General features: G+C 35.8%; 2 protein-coding genes across 6 annotated transcripts in view; one reads left to right on the plus strand and one right to left on the minus strand.

The window, feature by feature from the left end:
- The window catches only part of LOC137620773 (G-protein coupled receptor GRL101-like), a 131,493-nt gene that overhangs the window by 62,379 nt on the left and 51,614 nt on the right, over positions 1-17,500 (minus strand). The window lies entirely within an intron of this gene.
- LOC137620774 (G-protein coupled receptor GRL101-like) overlaps positions 1-17,500 on the plus strand; it is a 256,667-nt gene that overhangs the window by 50,948 nt on the left and 188,219 nt on the right. The window lies entirely within an intron of this gene.

The following is a 17,500-nucleotide window of genomic DNA, read 5'->3' on the forward strand; positions in this document are numbered from 1 at the left end:
CTGCGACATCTATGAGTGATACTTTTTACGTTGTTTTGTCGACCAGATTGACGTCTAGTCGATACACTTGTGTCATCCTGTCCGTCCTTATACTGCAATCCCAGAGTAGTTTAGCCTGATCATTTTCTACCAAAGCTTGAGGTTCTTGTTCGTACCATTTATTGCTGTATTGTAATACATATTTTCTACTGATACTCCAATGGAGAGTTTTAGATACTGCATCGTGTCTTTTTTTATATTGATTTTGTGGAAGTATTGAACATTCACTGGCGGTGTGGTTGATGGTTTCTTACTGTGTCATACATTTCCTGCACTGTGACGAGATGTTATTATTATTATTATTAATATTATTATTATTATTACATAAGCTACATCCCTATTTCGAAGAACAGGATGCTACAAGCCCAAGGGTCCAACAGGGAAAAGTAGCACAGCGAGGAAAGGAAATACGAAAAGAAATTGATTATATGAGAAGTAATGTATAAAGAATTTAAATATTTTGAGATCAGTAACAACGTTAAGATAGATCTGTCGCATATAAACTATGAAGAGATCCTTATGTCAACCAGTTCATCAATAAAAACCATTCGTCGCAAGTTTGAACTTTTGAAGTAACACTGATTCAACTGCCTGATCAGGAAGATCATTCCACAATCTGGTCACAGCTGGAATAAAACTTCTAAAATACTATGTAGTATTCAGCCTTATGATGGAGAAAGCAAGACTTAGAATTAACTTCATACCTAGTTCTACATGCAGGATCGTATAATCCGGGAAGATCTGAATGCAAAGGATGGTCAAAGATATGAAATTTTATTTTACAACATTCATAAAGAACCAACTGAATGACGTTGCTAGATACTAACATCTAGATCGGGAATAAGAAATTTAATAAGCCGCAAGTTTTTGTCCAACAAATTCAGATGAGAATCAACAGCTGAAAACCAGACAGGAGAACAGTGTAGAATGAAAGAATTAAAATACTTCTTCAGAATGGATCGATGGTGTCATTTAAAACGGATAATTTTTGTGCCTTACGAATAAGATTGAGGGGAGAAGAGCAAGGTGCCGCTAAAGGAAAAAGTTTCTGCATAGTTTAATAGAGGATGTGAATAAGAATGTAACAGCTGGACAATTTATACAGAGAGCTAGAGACAGTACCAGGTGGAAGCAATTGATAGCCCACGTCGAGAACATGGCATATATCGACTGGAAACAACCATACACTACGCAAATGTTAAGTGGTGATATTTAAAACGTCAATAATTCAACTGTTTTAAAAGATGTTAAACTGCTGGCATTCCATTGCTTCTTTTGGGGAGGATAAGAAGATACTAATTATAAGGAAGGTTTTATCCAATGAATTCAATTTATTATTGTTTAGTAAATTATCCTTACAACTGCATAAAGCTGTAAGATCAGTCACAGAAATAGTTGAATATATAAATCGAATCACACTTTGACCGAAGAGAGATATCTCTTAACATTCACCATCATTCGTCTCTATCTTGAACTTTTAAATCAAGACTTCTCCAATCATCTTTATCTTCACGTTTCATAGTCCATAGCCACGTAGGCCTGGGTCCTCCAACTCTTCTATTCTCTACATCTTTTGAATCAATACCTCTCCATTTATTATCTCCTTCACGCTTCATAGTCCTCAGCCACGTAGGTTTGGGTCTTCCAACTCTTCCAGTGCCTTGTGGAGCCCAGTTGAAAGTTTTGTTAACTAATCTTTCTTAACAAACGCATTCTAGAATCGATAGTTTACCTTCTCTCGTACAGATAAGGAAATTCATTCAAATAACGGATAAATGTAAAGTATATCAACACTAATTAATTGCCGAATAGATGATGGATGCCCCAAAAATAACAAATTTCACTCAAATTAGTGTACAGTGGATTCAAAAGACAAGCGCATCATAGCGGTTTCATGAAAATTTAACTAAAGTAGATGTCCATCTGATGTTTCTGTATATTTTATTAATCAATACGAATGCAAGACAAGTGCTTGCCACATCCGGGATCTAGGCAGAGGGTGGGCCTACTCAGAGGGGTGCTGGAATGTTCTAGAATTAATGGTCCGATTGTTTTCATTCCTATCGTTTTATAGTTTATATAGGAAATGTTTATTTTAATGTTGTTCCTGTTCTTAAAATATTTTATTTTTCCTTTTTTTTCCTTTCCCTGTTGGAGCCCCTGGTCTTATAGCATCCTGCTTTTCCAACTAGGGTTGTAGCTTAGCAAGTAATAATAATAATAATAATAATAAGATGAAAATCTATTTTGGATAAGGCTGTTACAATGACAAGGGTCTGCGAAGGATAAAGAAATGCAGAAAGATAGAATGAAAAAGATTAGAAATTACAATGATTAATAATGAAATCATAAAGAAAATACTGCGTTTAAATCAATTCATAAATGTATATAAATTGATTTCATATTTAGTAAAGCAGAGAAAATATAGGAGAATTACTAAAGCAAAGGTGACGATGTACAAATGAGTGAAATACCTGCTATTATACCGAAGAAGTATCATCAATGGTGGATTTTTTAACATAGGTCTATAATTGATATTTAATGCTCGGGTAAATGCTAGTTCTTAATACTAGGCAGGCAGTTAATTCTAATAGCCAGGCCTTCTCCATCATGAGGCTTAATACTGCACAGTATTCTAGAAGTTTTATTCCATCTGTGACCAAGTTGTGGAATGATCTTCCTAATCGGGTAGTTGAATCAGTAGAACTTCAAAAGTTCAAAGCTGTAGCAAATGCTTTTATGTTGAACAGGCTGACATAAGTCTTTTTATAGTTTATATATGACATATCTGTTTTGACCTTGTTACTGCTTTTAGAATGATTTATTGTCAATTTGTTCTCATCATTTATTTATTTCCTTATTTCCTTTCCTCACTGGGCTATTTTCCTCTATTGGAGCCCTTGGGCTTATAGCATCTTGCTTTTTCAACAAAGGTTGTAGCTTGGCTAGTAATAATAATAATAATAATAATAATAATAATAATAATAATAATAATAATAATGAAAGGAGTAAAGACAATCTCTATCCATGGTCATTATCAGAGTTTTTCTCTATCACTATCGAGATGATTGAGATTTATAATAGACTTACAAGTTTTATATATTCAGGTGACGCTGTCAATGTTGACGTCATTACTTATGTATTAGTATGTCTAGATATTCCAGTTGCACATTCTTACATTTTTAAATTCTTAAGGCTTATGAAATTAATGAGTCTACTCAGTTAGAGTGTATATGTTTTATTTCATTGTACTCTGATTTTATTTGTATATCATTGTTCGTAGGTGAGGTTTTGACATTTTGCCCACTAGATGAAACTCGAGATGAAACAACATTTGAAGCAATGAATGAATAGATAATCTACCTGATTGCATAAGATGAAACGCTGCTTGAAACAATGCACAAGATAAAACACCGTTTTCAGTACTGTACACTCAAGATGAAATACTATTTTAAACACAAAAAAAAAAAAAAAAAAAACAATGAAACAATGAGCAAATAAGATGATACGGTCGAATCACTGAGTTCGTAAGATGAAACATACTTAGAAACACTTAATACAATATATGAATCAGCATTTCCAACACTGGACATGAAACGCCATTTGAAACACTGAATGCACAAGATGAAGCAGACTTTAACACTGAGCACAAACAATAGAACTTTGTTTGAAGTACTGAGCACACATGCTGGGTTCCATTATTAAGGGGATTTTGAACAAATTACTTTTTTTTCCGCAGCAACGGAGTGTCTCTTGGAGAATTTACATAGAAGAAATTCAGTTTGAAAGATCAAGGCTGCGTAAATCAAAATACCAAAGTAGTCATATTAAAACAATGTGAAACCATAAATATTAACTTCCAGATCATGAATAACCAGTACACTTAACCATATTATCAATGACCTCTCATACCTAACCTGACCTAATAGACAATGACTTCTCACACTTAGCCAATTCGCCAATCACCCTTGACCTAGCTTTACCTGACCTCCCACACTTGGCTAAATCTCCAACGATCTCCCACACCTAAATAAATCTCCAATGACCTCCCAAACCTAACTAAATCTCCGATGGCCTCCCACACCTGGCTAAATCTTCAATGTCATTCCAAACCTAACTAATTCTCCAATGATCGCCCGCACCTGGCTAAATCTCCAATGACATTCCACACCTAACCAAATCTCCATGATATCCCTCACCTAACTAAATCTCCAATGACATCCCACACCTGACTAAATCTAAAGTAACCTCCTACACCTAACTAAACCTCCAATGACCTCCCACACCTAACTAAATCTCCAAAGGCCTCCCACACCTTAATAAATCTCCAATGACCTCCCACACCTGGCTAAATCTCCAATGACCTCCCACACCTACCTAAATCTCCAATGACTTCCCACACCTGGCTAGATCTCCAATGACCTCCCACATCTAACTAAATCTCCAATGATTTCCCACACCTAACTAAATCTCCAATGACCTCCCACACTTAACTAAACCTCCAATGACCTCCCACACCTGGCTAAATCTCCAATGACCTCCAACACCTAACTAAATCTCCAATGACCTCCCACACCTAACGAAATCTCCAATGACCTCCCACACCTAACTAAAACTCCAATGACCTCCCACACCTAACTAAATCTCCAGTGACCTCCCACACTTAACTAAATCTTTAATGGCCTCCCACACTTAACTAAACCTCCAATGACCTCCCACACCCGACTAGATCTCCAATAATAACCCACACCTAACTAAATCTCCAATGACCCCCAACACCTAACTAAATCTCCAATGACCCCCAACACCTAACTAAATCTCTAATGACCTCCTACACCTAACGAAATCTCCAATGAAATTCCACACCTAACTAAATCTACAATGACCTCTCACACCAAACCAAATTACCAATGACCTCCCACACCTAACTAAATCTCTAATGAAATTCCACACCTAACTAAATCTACAATGACCTCTCAAACCAAACCAAATTACCAATGACCTCCCACACCTAACTAAATCTCTAATGACCTCCTACAACTAACGAAATCTCCAATGAAATTCCACACCTAACTAAATCTACAATGACCTCTCACACCTAACCAAATCACCAAATGACCTCCCACACCTAACTAAATCTCCAATGACCTCCCACACCTAACTAAAACTCCAATGACCTCCCACACCTAACTAAATCTCCAATGACCTCCCACACTTAACTAAATCTTTAATGGCCTCCCACACTTAACTAAACCTCCATGACCTCCCACACCTAACTAAATCTCCAATGACCCCCAACACCTAACTAAATCTCCAATGACCCCCAACACCTAACGAAATCTCCAATGAAATTCCACACCTAACTAAATCTACAATGACCTCTCACACCTAACCAAATCACCAATGACCTCCCACACCTAACTAAATCTCCAATGACCTCCCACACCTAACTAAAACTCCAATGACCTCCCACACTTAACTAAATCTTTAATGGCCTCCCACACTTAACTAAACCTCCAATGACCTCCCACACCCGACTAGATCTCCAATAATAACCCACACCTAACTAAATCTCCAATGACCCCCAACACCTAAACTAAATCTCCAATGACCCCCAACACCTAACTAAATCTCTAATGACCTCCTACACCTAACTAAATCTACAATGACCTCTCACACCTAACCAAATCACCAATGACCTCCCCACACCTAACTAAATCTCCAATGACCTCCCACACCTAACTAAAACTCCAATGACCCTCCCACACCTAACTAAATCTCCAATGACCTCCCACACTTAACTAAATCTTTAATGGCCTCCCACACTTAACTAAACCTCCAATGACCTCCCACACCCGACTAGATCTCCAATAATAACCCACACCTAACTAAATCTCCAATGACCCCCAACACCTAACTAAATCTCCAATGACCCCCAACACCTAACTAAATCTCTAATGACCTCCTACACCTAACTAAATCTACAATGACCTCTCACACCTAACCAAATCACCAATGACCTCCCACACCTAACTAAATCTCCAATGACCTCCACACCTAACTAAAACTCCAATGACCTCCCACACCTAACTAAATCTTTAATGGCCTCCCACACTTAACTAAACCTCCAATGACCTCCCACACCCGACTAGATCTCCAATAATAACCCACACCTAACTAAATCTCCAATGACCTCCAACACCTAACTAAATCTCTAATGACCTCCTACACCTAACGAAATCTCCATGAAATTCCACACCTAACTAAATCTACAATGACCTCCCACACCTAACTAAAACTCCAATGACCTCCCACACTTAACTAAACCCTCCAATGACCTCCCACACCCGACTAGATCTCCAATAATAACCCACACCTAACTAAATCTCCAATGACCTCAACACCTAACTAAATCTCTAATGACCTCCTACACCTAACGAAATCTCCAATGAAATTCCACACCTAACTAAATCTACAATGACCTCCCACACCTAACCAAAATCACCAATGACCTCCCACACCTAACTAAATCTCCAATGACCACCCACACCTAACTAAAACTCCAATGATCTCCCTCACCTAACTAAATCTCCAATGACCTCCTACACTAGAAAAATGACGGATAACAGCCCACACAAAGACGAATCATCAATGATTTCCCATAGCTAGCAAATCCTTGATTATATTCCTAGGTAATTTTTGCATGGTTTTTAAAACGCTTTTGCTTGTCAGGAAGTATTTTCGCCAACATCTGGTATAATTGCATGAAGGTCACACTGTCTTTCCAGGTGTGCATTATAGCTTGGGGGGCAAACGGACTTTGCATGAAATTTGTTTTTGCTTCAACTGCTCTCCCCCCCCCTCTCTCTCTCTCTCTCTCTCTCTCTCTCTCTCTCTCTCTCTCTCCTCTCTCTCTCTCTCTCTCTCTCTCTCTCTCTCTCTCTCAGATTCTGCTATGTAGAAAGAAATTATAATTACATCAAGGGCAGGCAGCTGTTAAATATTCTAAGTGCTCATTAACCCTGTAATATGAGAGAGAGAGAGAGAGAGAGAGAGAGAGAGAGAGAGAAGAGAGAGAGAGAGAGGAGAGAGAGAGAGAATTTTCATTCCGAAATGCCGGTATCACAAAATTTAGTACGGTTGATATAAAATAAATCATTTCAAATTTTGGGAGTGAATTGTCCGGTTTGAAAAAACAAAAATAACGTTACATCCTGATTTATGTGACTCATTAAAGTGAATGCTACACAACTGTTAATGAGATCTTGGATTTCAGAGGCAACGAAGCTTTCTCAGAGGAATATTTGAACCCTTCGTTTCATGAACTGTATCCCTTAATCAACAAATTCCCCTCAGTAATAAAATTTAAACTTATTGTAATAGATTATTGGAAATGTCCCTGCTGTCATTCTCTTGGAGGGGAGTTCGATACCCGCTCAAGCTAGATAGTTTCTAATAGTGTCTGCATCCTTCTTCTGACCTAGAGATTTGGTGTTTGGGGAAGCCAATGATCTATCATTGCCTGGCCCTCCCTGGTCCTAACCTGATGGATAGTTTGGCTTGGCCGCTGATCATATGTAGGGTCAGTTTCTAGGGCATTTGCCTCTGCCATTCATAAGTGACCCTTAAAAACCTTTAAACATTTTATTCCTTTATAATTTTATAGTCGTTATTTTCTAAGTCATGTTTGATAAAGACACTTCGGTAGAGTGGGCCACAAGAGTCCCTGGTACATCTCGCTCCATAGAAGTGCACCGTGTCACAACCTTACTGCGCGGCGAGTTCCTGCATTTAGCCCCACCCACCGCCACTGTCATCTCTCATTACAGCATCTGTTTGGGTACTCGCCGCGCAGTAAGAGTGTAACGGTACACTTTTTCATAGTGAGGTATGCCAAGAATTCCTGTGTCCAACAGTACCATCAACCTAACAAAAGTCATATTCTTCGGCCATACAGAACACTCCTGTGACTGCTCCAATAGAAACTGATTAGAGTCAAATCTCTTCTATCCCATCATTTATCAGATTTTCCTTTAGGCTTCATTATCAAGACTTCTCTCCTCACTTTCGCTTTCTAAAAGTCCCTTTTAGGAAATCTCTCTTAGTCAAGACCTGTTTAAAAAGTTGGAAACCAGATTGGCTTCACAATAATGAACCATATTAGACTCTGGTTACGACAACACAAGCACTGACACGGAATCTGACCGACTTTTTAAAAGTTAAACGAGACTGTTCTCAACGCTCTATCTATTTACGTGTCATTTTCCCAGTGCCGAGAGACAGAGGGATACGACCATTGTATCACAAGGACGATCTTATTTTGTATCGAGCAGTTTCCGACAATTGGAGTCGGCTCTGAGAAGAAAAAAAGATTTTTCAACTGTGGGTGATCCCTTGTTCGATAAACCTACAAGTGATTATTGAGCCTAATTAATATTACTAGTATTAGTAGGCCTACAAAATGTAATATAGTTAACATTTGCATTTCTCGTTAGATTCCATCCTTCATAAAGACACGATTCTATGACAGCATCTTTTTTCCCTGTTAGTATATTTGTGTCACACCAACACAGCATCCGCACAAGACAACGAGCTCGGATTTGAAGTTTGCAATAAACTTGCCGGAGATGGCCTTTCTCTCTCTCTCTCTCTCTCTCTCTCTCTCTCTCTCTCTCTCTCTCTCTCTCTCTCTCTCTCTCTCTCTCTCCTAAAATAAGGCACCATCTTATTGAGTTCTCTTCTGGAACGATCTCTATCTTTTTCTCTCTTCAATTTTCCCTCTTTTTGTCGTCATTCTGAACTATGCTTGAAGCTGGCGATAAAGTGTCATTTATAATGATTCTTCGCTTATTCAATCCTTAAATCAACATTTTTGGAAGAGAGAGAGAGAGAGAGAGAGAGAGGAGAGAGAGAGAGAGAGAGAGAGAGAGAGAGAGAGAGAGAGAGAGAGAGAGAGAGAGAGAGGAAGGATTCAGCGAGAAGGAAAAACACCAATAATGATTTGTGTCGTCAATTATTATCTACGTTTGTCATCATCATATCCTTCGCCTATTGACGCAAAAGGCCTCGGTTAGATTTGTCAGTCGTCTATATCTGGAGCTTTTAATTCAAAACCTATCCATTCACCATCTTCTACTACACGCTTCATAGTCCTCAGCCATATGGACCTGGGTCTTCCAACTCTTCTCGTACCTGGAAGAGCTCAGTCAAATGTTTACCGCCCTCAAAATTATTTCCGAGTTGTGATAGCGTGACAAATATCACAGTCATATTCTTGAACTATTTCACATATTGTTACATTTACACTTTAAATTTAAATTATATGGGTTTAAACGTTCCAGGGGATAACCCGGGAACAATAAAGGTAGCCATACTTGAGAGAAAGTAGTCAATAATTGATTGATTTATTCACACTAAAGAATATTGTCAATTACTCTGAATTGTTGACATAAATACGGTGCTTAACCTCTCGTTTTGGGGATCGTCATCGTTACCAACATACGCAGCTTCGATTTTAGTGTTTATGTACAGTAAATTTATATACTTTTACTATTATAATAATTTATATGCAAGTGTATATATGTACACAGTATATAGTGTATATACATACATACATACACACACACACACACACACATATATATATATATAATATATATATATATATATTATATATATATATATATATGTGTGTGTGTATGTATGTTTATATATAATGTGTATATATACACATATACAATATACAGTATATATATATATATATATATATATATATATATATATATATATATATATATATATATATAATGTGTACATATACACTTGCAATATACAGTATATATATATATATATATATATATATATATATATATATATATATATATATATATATATGTATATATATATATATATATATATATATATATATATATATATATGTGTATATATATATGTGTGTGTGTATATATATATATATATATATATATATATATATATATATATATTATATATATATATATATATATATATATATAATGTGTATATATACACATACAGTATATATATATATATATATATATATATATATATATATATATATATATATATATATATATATATATATATATATATATATATATATATATATATATATGAGACTTACGATATATCCCTAATGAAAATATAAAAATAGATGATATCATCTTATTATTCTCTAACCCATTTTTCTTCCTTTATTTTATTTCCATTCCCACTTCATTCTTAAACAGTACCCGACTCAGACGTCTATTCCATTTAAGGAACAGACATCATCCAATCCATCACTCACACCTCAGGCGTCCTCGTGTCGTCTTGATGATAGAAAAATGTTTTAATGTTTGCGGGGGGAAAGAGGGCAATATACATGAAGTGTCCAGAATAGATTACTTCTGCTGCTGCTCCTTCTCATTCTCCTTCTGCTGGTTTAACTTAAATATCGCTACAAAGAGAATGCTTACGCAGAGTTTGTTATTGTATCTGCCTCTTCATTGCAATGGAAGAACTTTGCAGGGGGGCGCAATTGCCAGGAAAACTTTCCAGGAGGAGCGCTAGTGTCAGGAGAACTTTCCAACATGGCACCATTGTCAGGAGAACTTTCCAGGAAGGCGCCAGTGTCAGGAGAACTTTCAGGAGGTCACCAGTGTCGAAAGAACTTTCCAAGAGTGCGCCAGTGTCAGAGGAACTTTCCAGGAGGGCGCCAGTGTCAGGAAATTTTCCATGAGGGCGCCAGTGTCAGGAGAACTTTCCAGGAGGTCGCCAGTGTCGAAAGAACTTTCCAAGAGTGCGCCAGTGTCAGAGGAACTTTCCAGGAGGGCGCCAGTGTCAGGAAATTTTCCATGAGGGCGGCAGGGGCAGGAGACCTTTCCAGGAGGGCACTAGGGCCAGGAAAACTTTCCAGGAGGGCACCAGGGCCAAGAAAACTTTCCAGGAGGGCGCCAATGCCCTGAGAAATTTCCAGGAGGAAGCCAGTGTCAGGAGAAATTTCCAGGAGTGCGCCAGTGTCAGAGGAACTTTCCAGGAGGGCGCCAGTAGGTCAGGAGAACTTTCCAGGAGCACGTCAGTGCCAGGAGAACTTTCCAGGCGGGCACCAATACCTTAAAAATTTTTTCAGGGGGGGAGCCAGAGTCAGGAGAAATTTCCAAGAGTGCGTCAGTGTCAGAGGAACTTTCCAGGAGGGCGCCAGTGTCAGGAGAACTTTCCAGGAGCATGTCAGTGCCAGGAAAACTTTCCAGGAGGGCACCAATGCCATAAGAATTTTCCAGGAGGGAGCCAGAGTCAGGAGAAATTTCCAAGAGTGCACCAGAGTCAGAGGAACTTTCCAGGAGGGCGCCAGTGTCAGGAGAACTTTCCAGGAGCACGTCCAGTGCCAGGAAAACTTTCCAAGAGGGCACCAATGCCATAAGAATTTTCCAGGACGGAGCCAGAGTCAGGAGAAAATTTCCAAGAGTGCGCCAGTGACAGAGGAACTTTCCAGGAGAGCGTCATTGTCAGGAGAACTTTCTAGGAGCACGTTAGTGCCAGGAGAACTTTCCAGGAGGTCGCCAGTGCCAGGAGAACTTTCCAGGAGGGTCACCAGTGTCAAGAAAACTTTCCAAGAGGGCGCCATTGCCAGGAACACTTTCCAGGAGGAGTGCCATTGCCAGGAGAACTTTCCAGGAGGAGCGCTAGTGTCAGGAGAACTTTCCAGGAGGAGCGCTAGTGTCAGGAGAACTTTCCAGCAGGGTGCCAGTGTCAAAAGAACTTCCCAAGAGTGCGCCAGTGTCAGAGGAACATTCCAGGAGGGCGCCATTTTCAGGAAATGTTTCCATGAGGGCGGCAGGGGTAGGAAACCTTTCGAGGAGGGCACCAGGGCCAGGAAAACTTTCAGGAAGGCTCTAATGCCCTGAGAAATTTCCAGGAGGGAGCCAGTGTCAGGAGAAATTTCCATGAGTACGCCAGTGTCAGAGAAACTTTTCAGGAGGGCGCTAGTGTCAGGAGAACTTTCCAGGAGCACGTGAGTTCCAGGAGAACTTTCCAGGAGGTCGCCAGTGCCAGGGAAACTTTTCAGGAGGGGGGCCATTGCCAGGAAAACTTTCCAGAAGGGGCACCAGTGTTAGGAAAACTTTCCAGGAGGGCGCCATTGCCAGGAAAACTTTCCAGGAGGGCACCATTGCCAGGAAAACTTTCCAGGAGGGGTGTCATTGCCAGGAAAACTTTCCAGGAGTGTGCCAGTATCAGGAGAACTTTACAGGAGGGCGCCAGTGCCAGGAGAACTTTCCGGGAGGGTGCCAGTGTCAGGAGAACTTTCCAGGAGTGTGCCATTGTCATAGAAACTTCCAGGAGTGTGCCAGTGTCAGGAGAAGTTTCCAGGAGTGTGCCAGTGTCAGAGAAACTTTCCAGGAGGGCGCCAGTGTCAGCAGAACTTTCCAGGAGGACGTCAGTGCCAGGAGAAGTTTCCAGGAGGTTGCCAGTGCCAGGAGAACTTTCCAGGAGGGGCGCCATTGCCAGGAAAACTTTCCAGGAGAGCGCCAGTCCCAGGAGAGCTTTCCAGTAGGGCCGCCAGTGTCAGAATTTTCCAGTAGGGGTGGGGTCAGGTAAACTATGAATAGTACACGGGTTGATTTTGAAGGTTATGTAGGTCATTATTATTTCCCCTTTAAGGTGCAGATACCCCATTTTCTTTATACTCGAGTAGTCTGAGCACCGAGCAGTAATAAAACGAAGGTTCATGTTAGGGAAGTGTCATGTTACCAAGTTTCAGTTGTTAAGAAGGCTAAAGCCAATGATATTGCAGTATTTTGTTAAACCTGATCGATAATTGAAGGGGGTATTAACAAAGTGGTCACTTTTTAACGCAAGATAGCATGAGCAAGTTGAATTGATTTTATTATTATCATTATTATTATTGTTATTATTATTATTATTATTATTATTATTATTGTTATTATTAAAGTACAAGAGGTTCCATCACAAAACTTTTTGCTTACTCTGCATTATTTCCGTGGAAACACAGATTTCCATAGGACTTTCAAAACTTGAAAAGATTTGGGTTTTTCTCTATGGTTTTCCCTGGCTGACCAAGAAGGATTATATTATTTTGAATGCGTTGATTGTGCATTTTCTTTTAAATATGCAGTGCTATAGCAATACCGATTAGTTTATATGTTTAATGAGAAAATAAACCTGTCATTAGCGTCTTTGGTGCACTTTAATGCAATTTAAGGGTTTATTATTTTATATATATGCAGTATATATATATATATATATATATATATATATATATATATATATATATATATATATATATATATATATAGTATATATATATAAAGTGTATTGAAGTGTGGACCCTTTGTACAGTTCCCTCCGTCAACGAGTTGGAAGTAGTTTTACCCCTCTCTGTGTGTTTGTTTCTATTTTTGTTTGTTTGTGAACATGTTCCTGGCCACAATTTTAATCGTAGGGTAATGAAACTTGGAGGGATTAACTTAAGCAGATAGCTGGAAATGATTAAATTTTGGAAGGTCAAGGTCAAAGGTCAAAGTCACGGTCAAGCAAAATGTCCAATTCACGTAATCAGCCAAAAATTTGGACAACACTGTCACCGAGACCTCAAATGGGTTTATAGATTAGTATATGAAAATCCACGTCAATTGATACATGTTAAGGTCAAAGGTCAAGGTAGAGGAAGGCCTGTACTGAGTGTCCCTCTAGTTAGTCTTCTCATTGCTAAGGTTTATAATACGTCTTGTTATTTTAGTTTGTGCCTATTAGGAAATTCATACTTGAAATATTAATGAAATTAAAAGGACTTCATTATTTTAGGGAGATAGTTAATGACTATAAATGACGCAAGACTTAATAGAGAACATGAACAGGATGTACTATTCTGATTAGTCCGTTACACAGTCTATATATCCATATGATTAACACCCAAGTTCATTCATCAAAGTGCGAACCTGGGAGGGCCAGTCAATGGCAGCCGAGGACTTAGCTTAGGCTTCACCAAGGTCGGTGAGTTTGCAGACACTTTTAGAAGCCATTAGGCTTGAGCGGGTCTGGCACTACCGACTCGCAGAATGCAAGGCAGGGACGTTAACAATTGGCTACATCACCGTTCAGTAATATTTCTAAAGGATATTTCTACTAACTTTATTAAACACTTTTTTATGAAGAGATACATTTTTTTTTATTACAGCGATACGCATAATCATAACAGACTTTTCTAAAAAAAAAAAAAAAACATTTCTCTTTTTGAAATTCAACTTTGCAAAACTACGAACCAACATAAAAGATATCTTCCTGATAATGATGCGACTGAAAAGAGGGAGGATATGCATTCACAAAAATGGATTTGGAAAATTATTGATTTCTTTAAAATTTGCATACCATGTTCAAGTTTTTAGTAATTTCATATGAAATCTTCCATATATTTTGAAGAGCAATTTTCTGATTTATATATATATATATATATATATATATATATATATATATATATATATATATATATATAAAATATATATATATCCTATTTATATAAATATATATATATGTATACATATAAATATATATATATATATATATATATATATATATATATATATATATATATATATATATATAAATATATAAATGAATATATATATATATATATATATATATATATATATATATATATATATATATATATGTATATATATATATATATATATGTATATATATATATATATATATATATATATATATATATATATATATGTATATATAATGTATATAATATATATATGTAAATATGTATATATATATATATATATATATATATATATATATATATATATATATATATATATATATATATATATATATATATATAATATGTATATGTATGTATATATAAATATATATATATATATATATATATATATATATATATATATATCCTATATATAAATATATATATATATATATATATATATATATATATATATATATATATATATATATATAAATATATATAAATATATATATACATATATATATATAATGTATAATATATATATATATATATATATATATGTATATGTAAATACGTATATATATAATATATATAAATATGTATATATATTTATATTAATATATATATATATATGCATATATAAATTATATATATTTATATATATAAAATATATATTTATATATATAAAATATATAATGTATAAATATTTATATATATACTGTATATATATATATATATATTAATATATATATATATATAATATATATATTGTATATGAATATATATATATATATATATATATATATATATATATATATATATATATATAAATATGTATCTATATGAATATATATATATATATATATATATATATATATATATATATATATATATATACACAGTATATATATATGCTGTATATATATATATATATATATATATATATATATATATATATATATATATATATATATATATATATATTTATATATATATATGTACATATATATACAGTATATATATGTTCTATATGAATATATATATGTATAAATATATATATATATATATATATATATATAGATATATGTACAGTATATATATACTGTATATGAATATATATATAATATATATACAATATATATATATATATATATATATATGTATATATATATATATATATATATATATATATGTACATATATATTTTCATATACAGTATATAAATAGACATATATATATATATATATATATATATATATATATACATATATATATATATATATATTTATATATATATGTATATATATATATATATATATATATATATATATATATATATATATATATATATATATATTCATATGAATATATATATTTATATATATATATATATATATATATATATATTTATATATATATATATATTATATATATATAATGCACTTAACGCGTGTGCATGTGCGTGTGTATGCATATTTACCTAAATATTTATGTCCTTTTTAACGGGTCGCGTACACTAGTACTGTATGAAGTAAAGGAAATGCCTGCCGAAATAATTTCGCCCTTTACGCATGCTTAAGGTGGGCTGATTTTAGATCAGCTTCATAATACAACTATTATTCTACCTAAAAAGGGCTAAGAACATCCGTCCCCTTTGAACTATTTCTGTTAGACAAAGTACTAATGCCGTAAACAACACACGCCTGTCAACTCTCTCTCTCTCTCTCTCTCCTCTCTCTCCTCTCTCTCTCTCTCTCTCTCTCTCTCTCTCTCTCTGACGTGGTGCCATTATTCGGTCAAAAGATCCCTTAAAAAAGGGATCTCCGTGACAAGGTATTCCTCCCACTTAGGGTATTCATCGGCAATCTCTCTCTCTAGGGTATTCATCGGCAATCTCTCTCTCTCTCTCTCTTTCTCTCTCTCTCTCTCTCTCTCTCTCTCTCTCTCTCTCTCTCTCTCTCTCTCTCTCTCTCTCTCTCTCTCTCTTGAAAGGGGGATTATTTGTCAATTATCATGTGTCATCTCGTAACAGTAATGGCATACTCTTTTTCCTTTGACTTCTCGTAATCTTATATTAAATAGTAACTAGAGTCAATTCTTTTTAATGAGGCATATTTGCACCGACCGGCAGCGGTGCCCTTTTCGCTCAGAAAAGTTTCCTGATCGCTGGTTAGTTGGACAAGATAATTCTAACCAATCAGATAGCAGGAAACTTTTCCGAGCTAAAAGGGCACCGCTGCCAGTCGGTGTAAATGCACCTCATTAAAGAAATTGAGTATAGGTGTATTCGAATAATAAATTAGAAGTAATAATCTTAGTCATCGATTGGAGAGATCACCCAGTGCCGTCAGTGCTCCCCATGCGGTATCCTGTAGGCATTACTTAAGGATTCTGGTAGCCTTTACGTTATATTTATTTACTTCACATTGCCCAACTGATTAACTCTAGGGGTTTACCCTAGATGCACTTGAGCGCTGAATGGCATAACAGGCCCCAGCGCCTGGTTATACAGAATAATTAAAAAACATGAATCTATTACATTGTTTGGGTACCTAAAGAATCAATATTATTACCATTTTCTATCTCTTATGGCGGTTAGAGATGAGCGCACAAACCCATTTGTGCTCTAACTAGGACCAGGGAGAGCCAGGATATTTCTGGAGATTACTAAGCATGCAGACCTATGACCGACCCACAACAATAGGGGGACGGAGAGTCTGAAGGCCAATGGAAAACTTTTCGAGCCGTCAGCAGGACTCGAACTTCCGACCTATGACTCGTAAATCAGAAAAACGTTAACATTTAGACTACTATTACTTTCTATATATATATATATATATATATATATATATATATATATATATATATATATATATATATATATATATATATATATATTATTATTTTATTTCCTTTCCTCACTGAACT

The sequence above is a fragment of the Palaemon carinicauda genome, chromosome 27 (assembly GCF_036898095.1).
Source record: "Palaemon carinicauda isolate YSFRI2023 chromosome 27, ASM3689809v2, whole genome shotgun sequence".
In the NCBI taxonomy this organism is placed as follows: Eukaryota; Metazoa; Arthropoda; class Malacostraca; order Decapoda; family Palaemonidae; genus Palaemon; species Palaemon carinicauda.